Source organism: Pseudophryne corroboree, chromosome 5 (assembly GCF_028390025.1).
Source record: "Pseudophryne corroboree isolate aPseCor3 chromosome 5, aPseCor3.hap2, whole genome shotgun sequence".
Taxonomy (NCBI): Eukaryota; Metazoa; Chordata; class Amphibia; order Anura; family Myobatrachidae; genus Pseudophryne; species Pseudophryne corroboree.
Genome location: NC_086448.1, coordinates 49,346,574 through 49,364,002, shown reverse-complemented (window position 1 = coordinate 49,364,002; position 17,429 = coordinate 49,346,574). Strand labels below are relative to the sequence as shown.

The 17,429-nt window shown below is 44.5% G+C and overlaps 1 protein-coding gene and 2 pseudogenes across 2 annotated transcripts in view; 1 reads left to right on the top strand and 2 right to left on the bottom strand.

Moving 5' to 3' along the window:
* The window catches only part of NDRG1 (N-myc downstream regulated 1), an 87,366-nt gene extending 77,470 nt beyond the window's left edge, over nt 1-9,896 (bottom strand). For both annotated transcript variants that reach the window (XM_063921249.1, XM_063921250.1), the window contains exon 1: nt 9,792-9,896. The gene's annotated coding sequence lies outside the window, so the exon portion shown is untranslated. The remainder of the gene's footprint in view (nt 1-9,791) is intronic.
* On the bottom strand, nt 1,514-1,632 carry LOC134929731 (5S ribosomal RNA; annotated as a pseudogene).
* On the top strand, nt 3,657-3,775 carry LOC134929778 (5S ribosomal RNA; annotated as a pseudogene).
* Nucleotides 9,897-17,429: the final 7,533 nt, after the last annotated feature.

Below are 17,429 nucleotides of genomic sequence, written 5' to 3'. Positions count from 1 at the left end.
ACTAGTAGCATGCAAGGGAATCTCCCAGATCTCCAGTCATTGGAGCACTGTATACACTAGTAGCATGCAAGGGAATCTCCCAGATCTCCAGTCATTGGAGCACTGTATACACTAGTAGCATGCAAGGGAATCTCCCAGATCTCCAGTCATTGGAGCACTGTATACACTAGTAGCATGCAAGGGAATCTCCCAGATCTCCAGTCATTGGAGCACTGTATACACTAGTAGCATGCAAGGGAATCCCCCAGATCTCCAGTCATTGGAGCACTGTATACACTAGTAGCATGCAAGGGAATCTCCCAGATCTCCAGTCATTGGAGCACTGTATACACTAGTAGCATGCAAGGGAATACCCCATATCTCCAGTCATTGGAGCACTGTATACACTAGTAGCATGCAAGGGAATCTCCCATATCTCCAGTCATTGGAGCACTGTATACACTAGTAGCATGCAAGGGAATACCCCAGATCTCCAGTCATTGGAGCACTGTATACACTAGTAGCATGCAAGGGAATCTCCCAGATCTCCAGTCATTGGAGCACTGTATACACTAGTAGCATGCAAGGGAATCTCCCAGATCTCCAGTCATTGGAGCACTGTATACACTAGTAGCATGCAAGGGAATCTCCCAGATCTCCAGTCATTGGAGCACTGTATACACTAGTAGCATGCAAGGGAATCTCCCAGATCTCCAGTCATTGGAGCACTGTATACACTAGTAGCATGCAAGGGAATCTCCCAGATCTCCAGTCATTGGAGCACTGTATACACTAGTAGCATGCAAGGGAATCTCCCAGATCTCCAGTCATTGGAGCACTGTATACACTAGTAGCATAGACTAGACAAAGGGCGATCGGGCACTGGTAAAGATAGTACTGTTTTAATACTGTGGAACCAAAATTTGGGCAATTAAACACTCCAAAATAGGAAAAGAGAAGAAAAGACTATGTCTTTTACTTCGATAAATAACGTTGTCCTGCTTGGTGGTGCGCCCAGAGCCAGAGAGTACATATACTAAAGGAAGGGAGAGAAAGAAGGCTCTTGTGTGGGCGCACTCTTGAAGGGAGAGGAAAATTCCTATAACATATAGAGAGAAATACTTAAAACATAACTTTTAATGTTTATAATGAAAATACCCATATAAATGATCCTTATCAAAGAAAAAAATGTGATAATTAGAATTAGTAAAATGTTCTGGTCTGTTTAATCACACTTGGTAATTGGAATGGTTGTAGACATTGATTGGTCTTACCCCCAATTCCCCTGACCAGCACAGAATATCTGTGTTAATAGAACCAGGGAGTGATCATAAGAGTTATTTAATAAGTAAGACCCACTTGGGCTACTTGATTGAAAATTGGTTGGTCTCCTGCATTCAAATGAGCTGGACTTTCTGACGTAAGCCACAAAAATTAGTATTAAGCCTCAAGAAGGAGAAGGAAAGGGGGAAAGGAGAATTAGTGGTGATGCTGCTGTTGGTATTGCAAACACATATGGAGGGAAATGGTCCCAACTCTACAACACCGGGTATTCGCAGGAAGTCTCCTCTCCTGGTACTGACCCGGCCCAACGCTGTTTGGCTTCCAAAATCAGACGAGATCGGGCATTGGCAGCGTGGTATGATAGTAGAGAATTTTTTGATGTTGCACCAATGAGAGTGCACCTATGTAGGAAACGGAAGAAAGAGGAAGAACGGGAGACAGAAAGAAAAAAGAAAGAAAGGACGAGAAATGAAAATAGTATATAGAAGAGAAAAGGAATGAATCAGTATAGCGTAATTGAGGGATCTGCTTTCTGCGTTAGACACAGCTCAACAAAACCCACTTTGGTGGTATTGTGTTCCGTGAATCGCAGATGAGAGTCCATGAAGCAATAGTGAAGTATGAGCAAAAGGTATGAAAGATATACTGGGTTGAACTATCAAAAAATTAAGCATCGATTTGAAAATTCACATAGGTATTTAACGTGCATATTAGGATAAAGTTTAGAAGTTCAAAGAACATGCTGAGGCTCACGATGAGTGAAATAATTATCAGACAAAATACCGGCCTCTGCTGGAAAATTTTTTTTGCATAATAGTATAAATACTTTAACAGATATTAATTTTGGAAAAATAAGGGAAGAAAAAAAGGGATGAAAAGACAATTTGGGCTGTATTAAGTTATTAGACAGTAGTGCTGTAGCAAAGAGCTTATGTGTGTGCTACACAAGTCCACATGACATGGAATAACATACAACAGATTAATATAAAGCGCATCAGGGGTTGCGGTCTGTGCAAAATGTACACAGAACGGCAGTGGAACTCTGATAAGGATACACAGATCTAAACATTCGCTGTATAATCAAGCATATTAATAAATGCACTTAATGTGTTGTTGTCTGTGCACACTATATACAGAGCACCAGTAGGTCCAATCAGATGTGATGGAAGTTTAGTGTGCATCAAAAGGTTGCCGTCTGTGCCAAGTATGCACAGGACAGCAGCAGGCTTGTAGTCAATAATACTCTCTGCCAAAAAATTATATCTACGTATGCTACAGGGCTATTAGCATGCTGTCTAGTGAAACATATATAGTAAATACACAGAGTGTGTTGCTGTCTGTGCAGGATGTGCACAGGGCAGCTGTAGGCTTACGGTCACCAAAATTGGAGAAAGAAGGCAGGTTAGGGCATTGTCATGTGCCCAGGCAGGAGCTGAGAAATCACTCTGAGTGTGGTCCCCCGAGAGGACAGCATGCTAATAGCCCTGTAGCATACGTAGATATAATTTTTTGGCAGAGAGTATTATTGACTACAAGCCTGCTGCTGTCCTGTGCATACTTGGCACAGACGGCAACCTTTTGATGCACACTAAACTTCCATCACATCTGATTGGACCTACTGGTGCTCTGTATATAGTGTGCACAGACAACAACACATTAAGTGCATTTATTAATATGCTTGATTATACAGCGAATGTTTAGATCTGTGTATCCTTATCAGAGTTCCACTGCCGTTCTGTGTACATTTTGCACAGACCGCAACCCCTGATGCGCTTTATATTAATCTGTTGTATGTTATTCCATGTCATGTGGACTTGTGTAGCACACACATAAGCTCTTTGCTACAGCACTACTGTCTAATAACTTAATACAGCCCAAATTGTCTTTTCATCCCTTTTTTTCTTCCCTTATTTTTCCAAAATTAATATCTGTTAAAGTATTTATACTATTATGCAAAAAAAATTTTCCAGCAGAGGCCGGTATTTTGTCTGATAATTATTTCACTCATCGTGAGCCTCAGCATGTTCTTTGAACTTCTAAACTTTATCCTAATATGCACGTTAAATACCTATGTGAATTTTCAAATCGATGCTTAATTTTTTGATAGTTCAACCCAGTATATCTTTCATACCTTTTGCTCATACTTCACTATTGCTTCATGGACTCTCATCTGCGATTCACGGAACACAATACCACCAAAGTGGGTTTTGTTGAGCTGTGTCTAACGCAGAAAGCAGATCCCTCAATTACGCTATACTGATTCATTCCTTTTCTCTTCTATATACTATTTTCATTTCTCATCCTTTCTTTCTTTTTTCTTTCTGTCTCCCGTTCTTCCTCTTTCTTCCGTTTCCTACATAGGTGCACTCTCATTGGTGCAACATCAAAAAATTCTCTACTATCATACCACGCTGCCAATGCCCGATCTCGTCTGATCTTGGAAGCCAAACAGCATTGGGCCGGGTCAGTACCAGGAGAGGAGACTTCCTGCGAATACCCGGTGTTGTAGAGTTGGGACCATTTCCCTCCATATGTGTTTGCAATACCAACAGCAGCATCACCACTAATTCTCCTTTCCCCCTTTCCTTCTCCTTCTTGAGGCTTAATACTAATTTTTGTGGCTTACGTCAGAAAGTCCAGCTCATTTGAATGCAGGAGACCAACCAATTTTCAATCAAGTAGCCCAAGTGGGTCTTACTTATTAAATAACTCTTATGATCACTCCCTGGTTCTATTAACACAGATATTCTGTGCTGGTCAGGGGAATTGGGGGTAAGACCAATCAATGTCTACAACCATTCCAATTACCAAGTGTGATTAAACAGACCAGAACATTTTACTAATTCTAATTATCACATTTTTTTCTTTGATAAGGATCATTTATATGGGTATTTTCATTATAAACATTAAAAGTTATGTTTTAAGTATTTCTCTCTATATGTTATAGGAATTTTCCTCTCCCTTCAAGAGTGCGCCCACACAAGAGCCTTCTTTCTCTCCCTTCCTTTAGTATACACTAGTAGCATGCAAGGGAATCTCCCAGATCTCCAGTCATTGGAGCACTGTATACACTAGTAGCATGCAAGGGAATCTCTCATATCTCCAGTCATTGGAGCACTGTATACACTAGTAGCATGCAAGGGAATCTCCCAGATCTCCAGTCATTGGAGCACTGTATACACTAGTAGCATGCAAGGGAATCTCCCAGATCTCCAGTCATTGGAGCACTGTATACACTAGTAGCATGCAAGGGAATCTCTCATATCTCCAGTCATTGGAGCACTGTATACACTAGTAGCATGCAAGGGAATACCCCATATCTCCAGTCATTGGAGCACTGTATACACTAGTAGCATGCAAGGGAATACCCCAGATCTCCAGTCATTGGAGCACTGTATACACTAGTAGCATGCAAGGGAATACCCCATATCTCCAGTCATTGGAGCACTGTATACACTAGTAGCATGCAAGGGAATACCCCATATCTCCAGTCATTGGAGCACTGTATACACTAGTAGCATGCAAGGGAATACCCCATATCTCCAGTCATTGGAGCACTGTATACACTAGTAGCATGCAAGGGAATACCCCAGATCTCCAGTCATTGGAGCACTGTATACACTAGTAGCATGCAAGGGAATACCCCATATCTCCAGTCATTGGAGCACTGTATACACTAGTAGCATGCAAGGGAATACCCCATATCTCCAGTCATTGGAGCACTGTATATGCCAGTAGCATGCAAGGGAATCTCCCAGATCTCCAGTCATTGGAGCACTGTATACACTAGTAGCATGCAAGGGAATACCCCAGATCTCCAGTCATTGGAGCACTGTATACACTAGTAGCATGCAAGGGAATACCCCATATCTCCAGTCATTGGAGCACTGTATACACTAGTAGCATGCAAGGGAATCTCCCAGATCTCCAGTCATTGGAGCACTGTATATGCCAGTAGCATGCAAGGGAATACCCCATATCTCCAGTCATTGGAGCACTGTATATGCCAGTAGCATGCAAGGGAATACCCCATATCTCCAGTCATTGGAGCACTGTATACACTAGTAGCATGCAAGGGAATACCCCATATCTCCAGTCATTGGAGCACTGTATACACTAGTAGCATGCAAGGGAATACCCCATATCTCCAGTCATTGGAGCACTGTATACACTAGTAGCATGCAAGGGAATCTCCCATATCTCCAGTCATTGGAGCACTGTATACACTAGTAGCATGCAAGGGAATCTCCCAGATCTCGTCATTGGAGCACTGTATATGCCAGTAGCATGCAAGGGAATACCCCATATCTCCAGTCATTGGAGCACTGTATACACTAGTAGCATGCAAGGGAATACCCCATATCTCCAGTCATTGGAGCACTGTATACACTAGTAGCCCCACATTTCGCCCCGGGTGCAGCAAAGTTCTGTTCTACAGTAGAAAGCAAGTTTCCATTGTTCCATCTGTGCAAGTATTACCCCCTCTGTAATCCATGATGCCACAAAGCAGTCTGAAGTCCAATCGTAACTCTTCTTCTCCTTGGCACTCCATGGTAACGAATTTACATCCCATCATATAACATGACGGTGCAGTCCCATCGCATGAATGGATCCTTTGTCCGTGACAATCCCAATTCTCTCAGAGGCCCCAGAATAAGATATATCCCAGGGCAGTATGTACTCACAGAGAGGCATGCAATCATCTTTGTAAATTAGCTGCAGTTATATAATATAGAGTATATATATATATTTTTTTTTTATTACAGGGTACACTTACTGTATTCCAGTAACTGAAAAAGTAAAACTGAGCACAGGTAACAATTAGCAGCACAGTTCTCAGTACACAATACAGCTGAGATGTCAGGAAGCAAAGGAGTAATCGGGGTACTACTAGGGGCAGGCAGCCGGTGAAAGATGAACGGTAACGAGCGAGAGGAAATGCAGGTAAACAGTCGCTGAGTAGGAGACAGTTGTAATTGAATTGCGAGAGAAGAGGGCTGTGAGAACAGGAGGGAAGAGGGCTCTGCTCCAAAGAGTTTACAATCTAGGGGGAGTGTGGCGATACTTTTTTTCCCGGATACATTATTTTGTATTCCTGAAAAAAATAATATACTTGTGCTACTTCAATATGTTCTCTACAGATAAAAAGATGATAGGTATATATGCCAATGAATGCAACGTGCAGAGGCTTTCCAGGTGAAACAGTGCAGGTATGCAATCACCTTGCTGCATAACATCGCACCTCCTCTAGGTGGCGGCAGAGGGTAGAACTTTCATCCAAGTGTGAAGATAACCTGTTACCTGGATAACAAAATGTAACAAGACGTACAGACAGTACTATGTATCGGAATTTATTGTGACATGTGCTCAGGTGTCTGTATTCTAATAAAATGTTACAACTCTCTCCTTATTAGAGGACTGGATCGACCAGCTACACATAAGTTATACAATAGTCGTAACACTACATTTCATGTGACAAGGTAAAGGACCCTTGTGCTAGGTATACCTGATGATATATTCATTGTGAATTCTACAAAATTTAATGGCACAGACTTAGGGGAACATTTATTAAGCAGTGATAAGAGCGGAGAAGTGAGCCAGTGGAGAAGTTACCCATGGCAACCAATCAGCACTGAAGTAACATCTATAATTTGCATACTATAAAATGATAGAGAGCTGCTGATTGGTTGATGGGGCAACTTCTCCACTGGCTCACTTCTCCGCTCTTATCACTGCTTAGCAAATGTCACCCTTAGGGTTCTATGTACTAAGCATTGGAGAGAGATAAAGTAACAGAAATAAAGTACCAGCCAATCAGCTCCTAACTGTCATATTTCAAACACAGCCTGTAACATGGCAGTTAGGAGCAGATTGGCTGGTACTTTATCTCTCTCTAAGGCTTAGTACATAGCAGGCCCCCTTAGCCCTTGACACTGTGCAGCAATTTCTCATATGGCTGCTAACAGGTACCATTTATAAATCTCCCTTGTGTTCTTATTTACTATACAAAAAGGGGTATGCGGTCTCTAGATTGACCACACTTAGGTCGAGAGTCTTTAGGTCGACCACTATTGGTCGACATGGTAGGTTGACATGAGTTTTTCACAATTTTTTTTATTTTTTCATACTTTACGATCCACGTGGACTATTATTGGGAACGGTAACCTGTGCCGAGCACAGCGGTAGCGGAGCGAGGCACCTTGCCTGAAGTTTGCTCGCCATGCGAGGGGACAGGGTGCACTAATTTGGGTTCCCGGTCACTTTACGAAGAAAATGACACCAAATGTTTATTTTTTTTAAAAACACATCGACCTTTTTCCATGTTGACCTTGTTCATGTTGACCTAATGACCGTGTCGACCTATTTCAGGTGTCGACCTAGTCACTGTCGACCAATAGTGGTCGACCTAATGACTGTCAACCTAAGTATGGTCAACCCTAGGATCCACACCCACAAAAAGGCTTTGGAAGGTTGCAGCACGCTGTGGGTTCTATATACATGTAATATTAAGTAACCGGATTTTGGCACAAGGAGGAGGGGGGGAGGAGCGGCACAACACACCCCATGCTAAGGAGTAATTTCTTTACCATATTTGCCAGGCCTCCTTCTGGCATGCCTGTGCCAAGTGGGTATATGGTGCAATCTAGCCGTCAACTTTATATCACTTATATTCATTTTATTTACAAACCTCTTTTTTTTTCTCCTACAACACATATAATAAGAGTCAGTATATGTGTAATAATGTATACAACCTCCCTATTCTAGTTGACTCGGGCATAGATTAAATTATGGGCCACTTAATTTAAATCAGAAAGGTTATGGCTTATTTACTAACATTGTAAAATGTGCCCTGTATCACGGCAACCAATAAAGAATTTGCTTTTATCTGTCACTTAATAAACACAAGAATCTGAATGGCTGTTACAGGTTTAATGAAAATGCCGTGTTAGTACAATAGTCCTAAAAAGTCATTGTTTACCATCATTTCAATTGTAAGTGTTACTAGTCAGAAATCTTCTGAGCTTCCCCAACTGAAAGATATCTCTGCTACCGAATGAGGGTGCAATCTACTACTAGCGCAGGGAGCAAGAACCCCAACAATTTAACTTTGTAACAATTTTGTTCACCAAGGCGTCATTGCCTAGACGTCTATAGTATTAGCAAATAATAAAACTCATTTAACAAGGCATTTTCTTGAAAAGTTTGCACTGAAATCATTTCAGCCAATCGGAAATGTACTTCCATAACTAGACAAATAAAATCTACTTGCTGATTGGCTGAAATATTTTTTTTTACCACAGTGTTTTCATAATGTATACCAGGGTCTTACAATATTCCTATATACACTACATAGACTCAACTGTAGCTCAGCAATACAGTAATACCCCTGTACTTCCCACAGGTCCTTCCTGCAGCCTGGCTGGCGACCTGTGATAAGTAAAAGGCTAGGTGGGAGTTTGTAAGATTACTATTTGGAAACTTATTGGCAAACTATTTCTTTTTTCCCTGTTTATATAACCCTGGAGAGAAGAGCACATAACCCCATGCACAGAAATATACTGTACAGGTTTCCAACATACTCTACACTTTGGGGTCACATTAGTGCACTGAATTTACTGGAGCTTGAAACCAGGCATACGGTACACTGACACACAGCTGTGTGCACTGTATATGTACTGTGCACTGTATACATGTGCGTTTCTGTTGTGCAAGGCAGATGGGCAGGGAAAGCATGACCTGTCCGTCATAGGGCTAAACCCAGATAATCTGCAAGATGTCAACACTGACCCACAAAACAATAGTGATTAAAGTGATTAGTGCAACTCTGTTTACGAGGAGCTTCACATGTTCCATACCCATGTCTCATCCTGAATCTCTGCTCACAGTCCCCTTTTCTAGTAAATATGAGATAGATAGATAGATAGATAGATAGATAGATAGATAGATAGATAGATAGATAGATATTGTCGTCCGTTGCCAACGCAAGATAAATAAAATAAAAGTATCGACAGACAATAATGACACAATGAGTCTGGAAAATATACAGTATTAAAATAAACAGTATCTAAATATAGTGCAATGTATGCAAATAAAACATTATATCTGGGACAATACAAATATGTATCTAAACATAAAATGATAATGTATATGTGAATTATTATTATTATTATTATTATCAGATTATTATACTGTATAGCGCAGCATATTCCGTTGCACTTTACAATTAGAACAACAGTAATAGAACAAACTGTGCAAACACAAACAGACATAGGGGTAGGAGGGCCCTGCTTGCAAGCCCCCTAAAACTAGACACAGATGAGTCCCTGGTAGACAGTGGGATGGGTCGGAGTAAGTTAGGGAACCACCCCTGACGGGGCAGCCAACCTGTTGCTCTCCAACTGCTGAAGAGCTACAAGTCCCAGCATGCCCTCTGAGTGGTTTAGATCCATAGTGGCCATCACTGCTGGGACTAGTAGTGCACCAGCACCCACGCCTGATGGCAGAAAGCTGCGCTGTCTCTCCCTTACCTCTCACAAGTCAGATGTGGCAGTGCCTTCCCAGATGCTGCTTTCTCTCTCTTCTGTGCTTTTTTGTTGTGGTTGCTAATCCGCTCAGCTGAGTGAGGGGGTTATATTGGGATGGCTCAGCCCCACCCCAGCTCTTCCCTCCAGGCAGGGATGAAGGGGCTGGGTCCTGAGTGGGTCAGTCAGACACGCCTGGTAAACACAGCACAGCAGCTTGTTGCTCTCTCTGCCTCTCACACATCTCACAGAGGAAGTTCTGCTACTGCTGAGCCCTGTAATATTTATGACCAGATATGTATATTGCACACACATATACCGCAGCGCTTTACAGAGAGTATGTCAGTAATTTGCATCAGTCCCTGCACCAGTGGAGCTTACACTCTATAGGCACTAAGGTTCATCCCTTGTCAGGAGCCAATTAGCTGAACAGTGTGATTTTGGTGTACGTGCCTGGTCCGTGTAACATGGTGAGGAGATGACTGTCACGTTACGTGGAGTTTGGCACATCTGCTCTGTACAGTAACTACTATAGTCACTGCTTATTGCAGCCTGTGGCTCACAAAGAACCCAGATACTTTGACAGAGGGTCTCAGGGCATGCTGGGTCTTGTAGCTCCACCAGCAGAGAGTCATAGGTTGCAGACCTCTTGCCTTGCAGATGGCACTGCTGTCTCTCCTGATCTTCAGTTTCTTGTTTTGTCCACGTGACAAATTGTGGCGTCTGCACGAAACATATATTTTCATTTACTTCCACAACAATGCGTAATAAATGTTTCACATTGTAGCATTCCTGTGGTGCAAGGGACATAGCTACCATAGGTGCAGGGAGTGCAGCTGCTATGGGGCCCAGAGCTGAGAGGGGCCACCTTCCCTGTCACAGTTACATGCGTTATATACAGGGTGTAGCTACCATAGGTGCAGAGAGTGCAGCTGCTATGGGGCCAGAGCTGAGAGGGGCCCACCTTCCCTGTCACAGTTACATGTGTGATATACAGGGTGTAGCTACCATAGGTGCAGAGAGTGCAGCTGTTATGGGAACCAGAGCTGAGAGGGGCCACCTTCCCTGTCACAGTTACATGTGCTATATACAGGGTGTAGCTACCATAGGTGCAGAGAGTGCAGCTGCTGTGGGGCCCAGAGCTGAGAGGGACCACCTTCCCTGTCACAGTTACATGTGCTATATACAGGGTGTAGCTACCATAGGTGCAGAGAGTGCAGCTGCTGTGGGGCCCAGAGCTGAGAGGGACCACCTTCCCTGTCACAGTTACATACCTCCCAACTTTTGCCTTCTTGAAAGAGGGACACCCGCGCGGCGAAGCCGCGCGCGCTCCCGAAAAGGGGGCGTGACCTATAAAAAGGGGGCGTGGCATCGCGGGAGGACCCGCGATCGCGAGCCACGCCCCGTTTTCGTCACTGAAGGGGCATGCCCAGCGCTCTGTGAGCTGCTTGCATGCCCCGTCTCCCTCTGTCTCCAATGAATAGACGCTGTGCACATGCGCACAGCGTCTATTCACCGCTGCTCTGCTAAGCAGGGCAGCGAGAGACAGAGCCTCCCAACTGCCCCCCCACCGCGGGACACTGCGGCCCGCGGGTGGGACAGCGGGACAGTCCCCAAATAACGGGACTGTCCCGCGAAAATCGGGACAGTTGGGAGGTATGCAGTTACATGTGTTATATACAGGTTGTAGCTACCATAGGTGCAGAGAGTGCAGCTGCTGTGGGGCCCAGAGCTGAGAGGGACCACCTTCCCTGTCACAGTTACATGTGTTATATACAGGGCGTAGCTACCATAGGTGCAGGGAGTGCAGCTGTTATGGGAACCAGAGCTGAGAGGGGCCCACCTTCCCTGTCACAGTTACATGTGTTATATACAGGGCGTAGCTACCATAGGTGCAGGGTGTGCAGCTGCTATGGGGCCAGAGCTGATAGGGGCCACCTTCCCTGTCACAGTTACATGTGCTATATACTAGAGATGAGCGGGTTCGGTTCCTCGGAATCCGAACCCCCCCGAACTTCAGCCTTTTTACACGGGTCCGAGGCAGACTCGGATCTTCTCGCCTTGCTCGGTTAACCCGAGCGCGCCCGAATGTCATCATCCCGCTGTCGGATTCTCGCGAGGCTCGGATTCTATCGCGAGACTCGGATTCTATATAAGGAGCCGCGCGTCGCCGCCATTTTCACACGTGCATTGAGATTGATAGGGAGAGGACGTGGCTGGCGTCCTCTCCGTTAGAATAGATAGAGACACTTGAGTTGATTTACTACTAACTTAGTAATTTTGGGGAGCATTAGGAGTACTCAGAGTGCAGAGTTTTGCTGATAGTTACTAGTGACCACCACCAGTTTTATTTATTATTTAATATAATCCGTTCTCTGCCTGAAAAAAAACGATACACAGTCACATACCATATCTGTGCTCAGCCTCAGTGTGCTGCATGATAATATCATCTATGTATATCTGACTGTGCTGAGTGCTCACTGCTCACACAGCTGAATTGTGGGGGAGACTGGGGTGCAGTTATAGCAGGAGTACAGTGCACACTTTTGCTGCCAGTGTGACTGACCAGTGACCACCAGTATATTGTCTGCCTGAAAAAGTTAAACACTCCTGTGGTGTTTTTTTTTTTTATTCTATAAACGCATTCTGCTGACAGTGTCCAGCAGGTCCGTCATTCATTATATTATATAAATATTTACCTGCAGTAGTGTTATATTTTTTTTGTTCATCTCTATCATCTTTATCATCTCTATATTAGCAGACGCAGTACGGTAGTCCACGGCTGTGGCTACCTCTGTGTCGTCAGTGCTCGTCCATAATTGTTTACCTACCTGTGGTGGGTTTTTTTTTTTCTATCTTCTTCATACTAGTAGTTTAGGAGTCTGCTGACAGTGTCCAGCAGGTCCGTCATTATATTATATATACCTGCAGTAGTGATATATATATATTTTTTATATCATTATCATCTCTATACTAGCAGACGCAGTACGGTAGTCCACGGCTGTAGCTACCTCTGTGTCGTCAGTGCTCATCCATAATTGTATACCTACCTGTGGTGGGGTTTTTTTTTCTATCTTCTTCATACTAGTAGTTTAGGAGTCTGCTGACAGTGTCCAGCAGGTCCGTCATTATATTATATATACCTGCAGTAGTGATATATATATATTTTTTATATCATTATCATCTCTATACTAGCAGACGCAGTACGGTAGTCCACGGCTGTAGCTACCTCTGTGTCGTCAGTGCTCGTCCTTAATTGTATACCTACCTGTGGTGGGATTTTTTTTTCTATCTTCTTCATACTAGTAGTTTAGGAGTCTGCTGACAGTGTCCAGCAGGTCCGTCATTATATTATATATACCTGCAGTAGTGATATATATATATTTTTTATATCATTATCATCTCTATACTAGCAGACGCAGTACGGTAGTCCACGGCTGTAGCTACCTCTGTGTCGTCAGTGCTCGTCCTTAATTGTATACCTACCTGTGGTGGGGTTTTTTTTTCTATCTTCTTCATACTAGTAGTTTAGGAGTCTGCTGACAGTGTCCAGCAGGTCCGTCATTATATTATATATACCTGCAGTAGTGATATATATATATTTTTTATATCATTATCATCTCTATACTAGCAGACGCAGTACGGTAGTCCACGGCTGTAGCTACCTCTGTGTCGTCAGTCACTCGTCATCCATAAGTATACTAGTATCCATCCATCTCCATTGTTTACCTGAGGTGCCTTTTAGTTGTGCCTATTAAAATATGGAGAACAAAAATGTTGAGGTTCCAAAAATAGGGAAAGATCAAGATCCACTTCCACCTCGTGCTGAAGCTGCTGCCACTAGTCATGGCCGAGACGATGAAATTCCGTCAACGTCGTCTGCCAAGGCCGATGCCCAATGTCATAGTACAGAGCATGTAAAATCCAAAACACAAAATATCAGTAAAAAAAGGACTAAAAAATCTAAAATAAAATCGTCGGAGGAGAAGCGTAAACTTGCCAATATGCCATTTACCACACGGAGTGGCAAGGAACGGCTGAGGCCCTGGCCTATGTTCATGGCTAGTGGATTAAGCTTCACATGACAATGGAAGCACTCAGCCTCTCGCTAGAAAAATGAAAAGACTTAAGCTGGCAAAAGCACAGCAAAGAACTGTGCGTTCTTCGAAATCACAAATCCACAAGGAGAGTCCAATTGTGTCGGTTGCGATGCCTGACCTTCCCAACACTGGACGTGAAGAGCATGCGCCTTCCACCATGTGCACGCCCCCTGCAAGTGCTGGAAGGAGCACCCGCAGTCCAGTTCCTGATAGTCAGATTGAAGATGTCAGTGTTGAAGTACACCATGATGAGAAGGATATGGGTGTTGCTGGCGCTGGGGAGGAAATTGACAAGGAGGATTCTGATGGTGAGGTGGTTTGTTTAAGTCAGGCACCCAGGGAGACACCTGTTGTCCGTGGGAGGAATATGGCCATTGACATGCCTGGTGAAAATACCAAAAAAATCAGCTCTTCGGTGTGGAAGTATTTCAACAGAAATGCGGACAACAGGTGTCAAGCCGTGTGTTGCCTTTGTCAAGCTGTAATAAGTAGGGGTAAGGACGTTAACCACCTCGGAACATCCTCCCTTATACGTCACCTGCAGCGCATTCATCATAAGTCAGTGACAAGTTCAAAAACTTTGGGCGACAGCGGAAGCAGTCCACTGACCAGTAAATCCCTTCCTCTTGTAACCAAGCTCACGCAAACCACCCCACCAACTCCCTCAGTGTCAATTTCCTCCTTTCCCAGGAATGCCAATAGTCCTGCAGGCCATGTCACTGGCAATTCTGACGAGTCCTCTCCTGCCTGGGATTCCTCCGATGCATCCTTGAGTGTAACGCCTACTGCTGCTGGCGCTGCTGTTGTTGCTGCTGGGAGTCGATGGTCATCCCAGAGGGGAAGTCGTAAGACCACTTTTACTACTTCCACCAAGCAATTGACTGTCCAACAGTCCTTTGCGAGGAAGATGAAATATCACAGCAGTCATCCTGCTGCAAAGCGGATAACTGAGGCCTTGGCATCCTGGGCGGTGAGAAACATGGTTCCGGTATCCATCATTACTGCAGAGCCAACTATAGACTTGTTTGAGGTACTGTGTCCCCGGTACCAAATACCATCTAGGTTCCATTTCTCTAGGCAGGCGATACCGAAAATGTACACAGACCTCAGAAAAAGACTCACCAGTGTCCTAAAAAATGCAGTTGTACCCAATGTCCACTTAACCACGGACATGTGGACAAGTGGAGCAGGGCAGACTCAGGACTATATGACTGTGACAGCCCACTGGGTAGATGTATTGACTCCAGCCGCAAGAACAGCAGCGGCGGCACCAGTAGCAGCATCTCGCAAACGCCAACTCTTTCCTAGGCAGGCTACGCTTTGTATCACCGCTTTCCAGAATACGCACACAGCTGAAAACCTCTTACGGCAACTGAGGAAGATCATCGCAGAATGGCTTACCCCAATTGGACTCTCCTGTGGATTTGTGGCATCGGACAACGCCAGCAATATTGTGTGTGCATTAAATCTGGGCAAATTCCAGCACGTCCCATGTTTTGCACATACCTTGAATTTGGTGGTGCAGAATTATTTAAAAAACGACAGGGGCGTGCAAGAGATGCTGTCACCGTGCTCGATCCTAGATTTAAAACCTACGTTGTATCTCTGTTTCCGGCAGACACAAGTCTGCAGGGGTTCAAAGAACTGCTGGTGAGAAAATTGTCAAGTCAAGCGGAACGCGACCTGTCAACATCTCCTCCTTCACATTCTCCCGCAACTGGGGGTGCGAGGAAAAGGCTCAGAATTCCGAGCCCACCCGCTGGCGGTGATGCACGGCAGTCTGGAGCGACTGCTGATGCTGACATCTGGTCCGGACTGAAGGACCTGCCAACGATTACGGACATGTCGTCTACTGTCACTGCATATGATTCTCTCACCATTGAAAGAATGGTGGAGGATTATATGAGTGACCGCATCCAAGTAGGCACGTCAGACAGTCCGTACGTATACTGGCAGGAAAAAGAGGCAATTTGGAGGCCCTTGCACAAACTGGCTTTATTCTACCTAAGTTGCCCTCCCACAAGTGTGTACTCCGAAAGAGTGTTTAGTGCCGCCGCTCACCTTGTCAGCAATCGGCGTACGAGGTTACTTCCAGAAAATGTGGAGAAGATGATGTTCATTAAAATGAATTATAATCAATTCCTCCATGGAGACATTCACCAGCAACAATTGCCTCCACAAAGTACACAGGGAGCTGTGATGGTGGATTCCAGTGGGGACGAATTGATAATCTGTGAGGAGGGGGATGTACACGGTGATGAATCGGAGGATGATGATGAGGTGGACATCTTGCCTCTGTAGAGCCAGTTTGTGCAAGGAGAGATTAATTGCTTCTTTTTTGGTGGGGGTCCAAACCAACCCGTCATTTCAGTCACAGTCGTGTGGCAGACCCTGTCACTGAAATGATGGGTTGGTTAAAGTGTGCATGTCCTGTTTATACAACATAAGGGTGGGTGGGAGGGCCCAAGGACAATTCCATCTTGCACCTCTTTTTTCTTTCATTTTTCTTTGCGTCATGTGCTGTTTGGGGAGTATTTTTTGGAAGGGCCATCCTGCGTGACACTGCAGTGCCACTCCTAGATGGGCCATGTGTTTGTGTCGGCCACTAGGGTCACTTATCTTAGTCACACAGCTACCTCATTGCGCCTCTTTTTTTTCTTCTTTGCGTCATGTGCTGTTTGGGGAGTGTTTTTTGGAAGGGCCAGCCGGCCTGACACTGCAGTGCCACTCCTAGATGGGCCAGGTGTTTGTGTCGGCCACTAGGGTCGCTTAGCTTACTCACACAGCTACCTCATTGCGCCTCTTTTTTTCTTTGCGTCATGTGCTGTTTGGGGAGTGTTTTTTGGAAGGGCCATCCTGCGTGACACTGCAGTGCCACTCCTAGATGGGCCAGGTGTTTGTGTCGGCCACTTGGGTCGCTGAGCTTAGTCATCCAGCGACCTCGGTGCAAATTTTAGGACTAAAAATAATATTGTGAGGTGTGAGGTGTTCAGAATAGACTGAAAATGAGTGGAAATTATGGTTATTGAGGTTAATAATACTTTGGGATTAAAATGACCCCCAAATTCTATGATTTAAGCTGTTTTTTAGGGTTTTTTGAAAAAAACACCCGAATCCAAAACATACCCGAATCCGACAAAAAAAAATTCGGTGAGGTTTTGCCAAAACGCGTTCGAACCCAAAACACGGCCACGGAACCGAACCCAAAACCAAAACACAAAACCCGAAAAATTTCCGGTGCACATCTCTACTATATACAGGGTGTAGCTACTATAGGTGCAGGGAGTGCAGCTGCTATGGGGCCCAGAGCTGAGAGGGACCACCTTCCCTGTCACAGTTACATGTATTATATACAAGGACATAGCTACCATAGGTGCAGGGTGTGCAGCTGCTATGGGGCCAGAGCTGAGAAGGGCCACCTTCCCTGTCACAGTTACATGTGTTATATACAGGGTGTAGCTACCATAGATGCAGGGAGTGCAGCTGCTATGGGGCCAGAGCTGAGAAGGGCCACCTTCCCTGTCACAGTTACATGTGTTATATA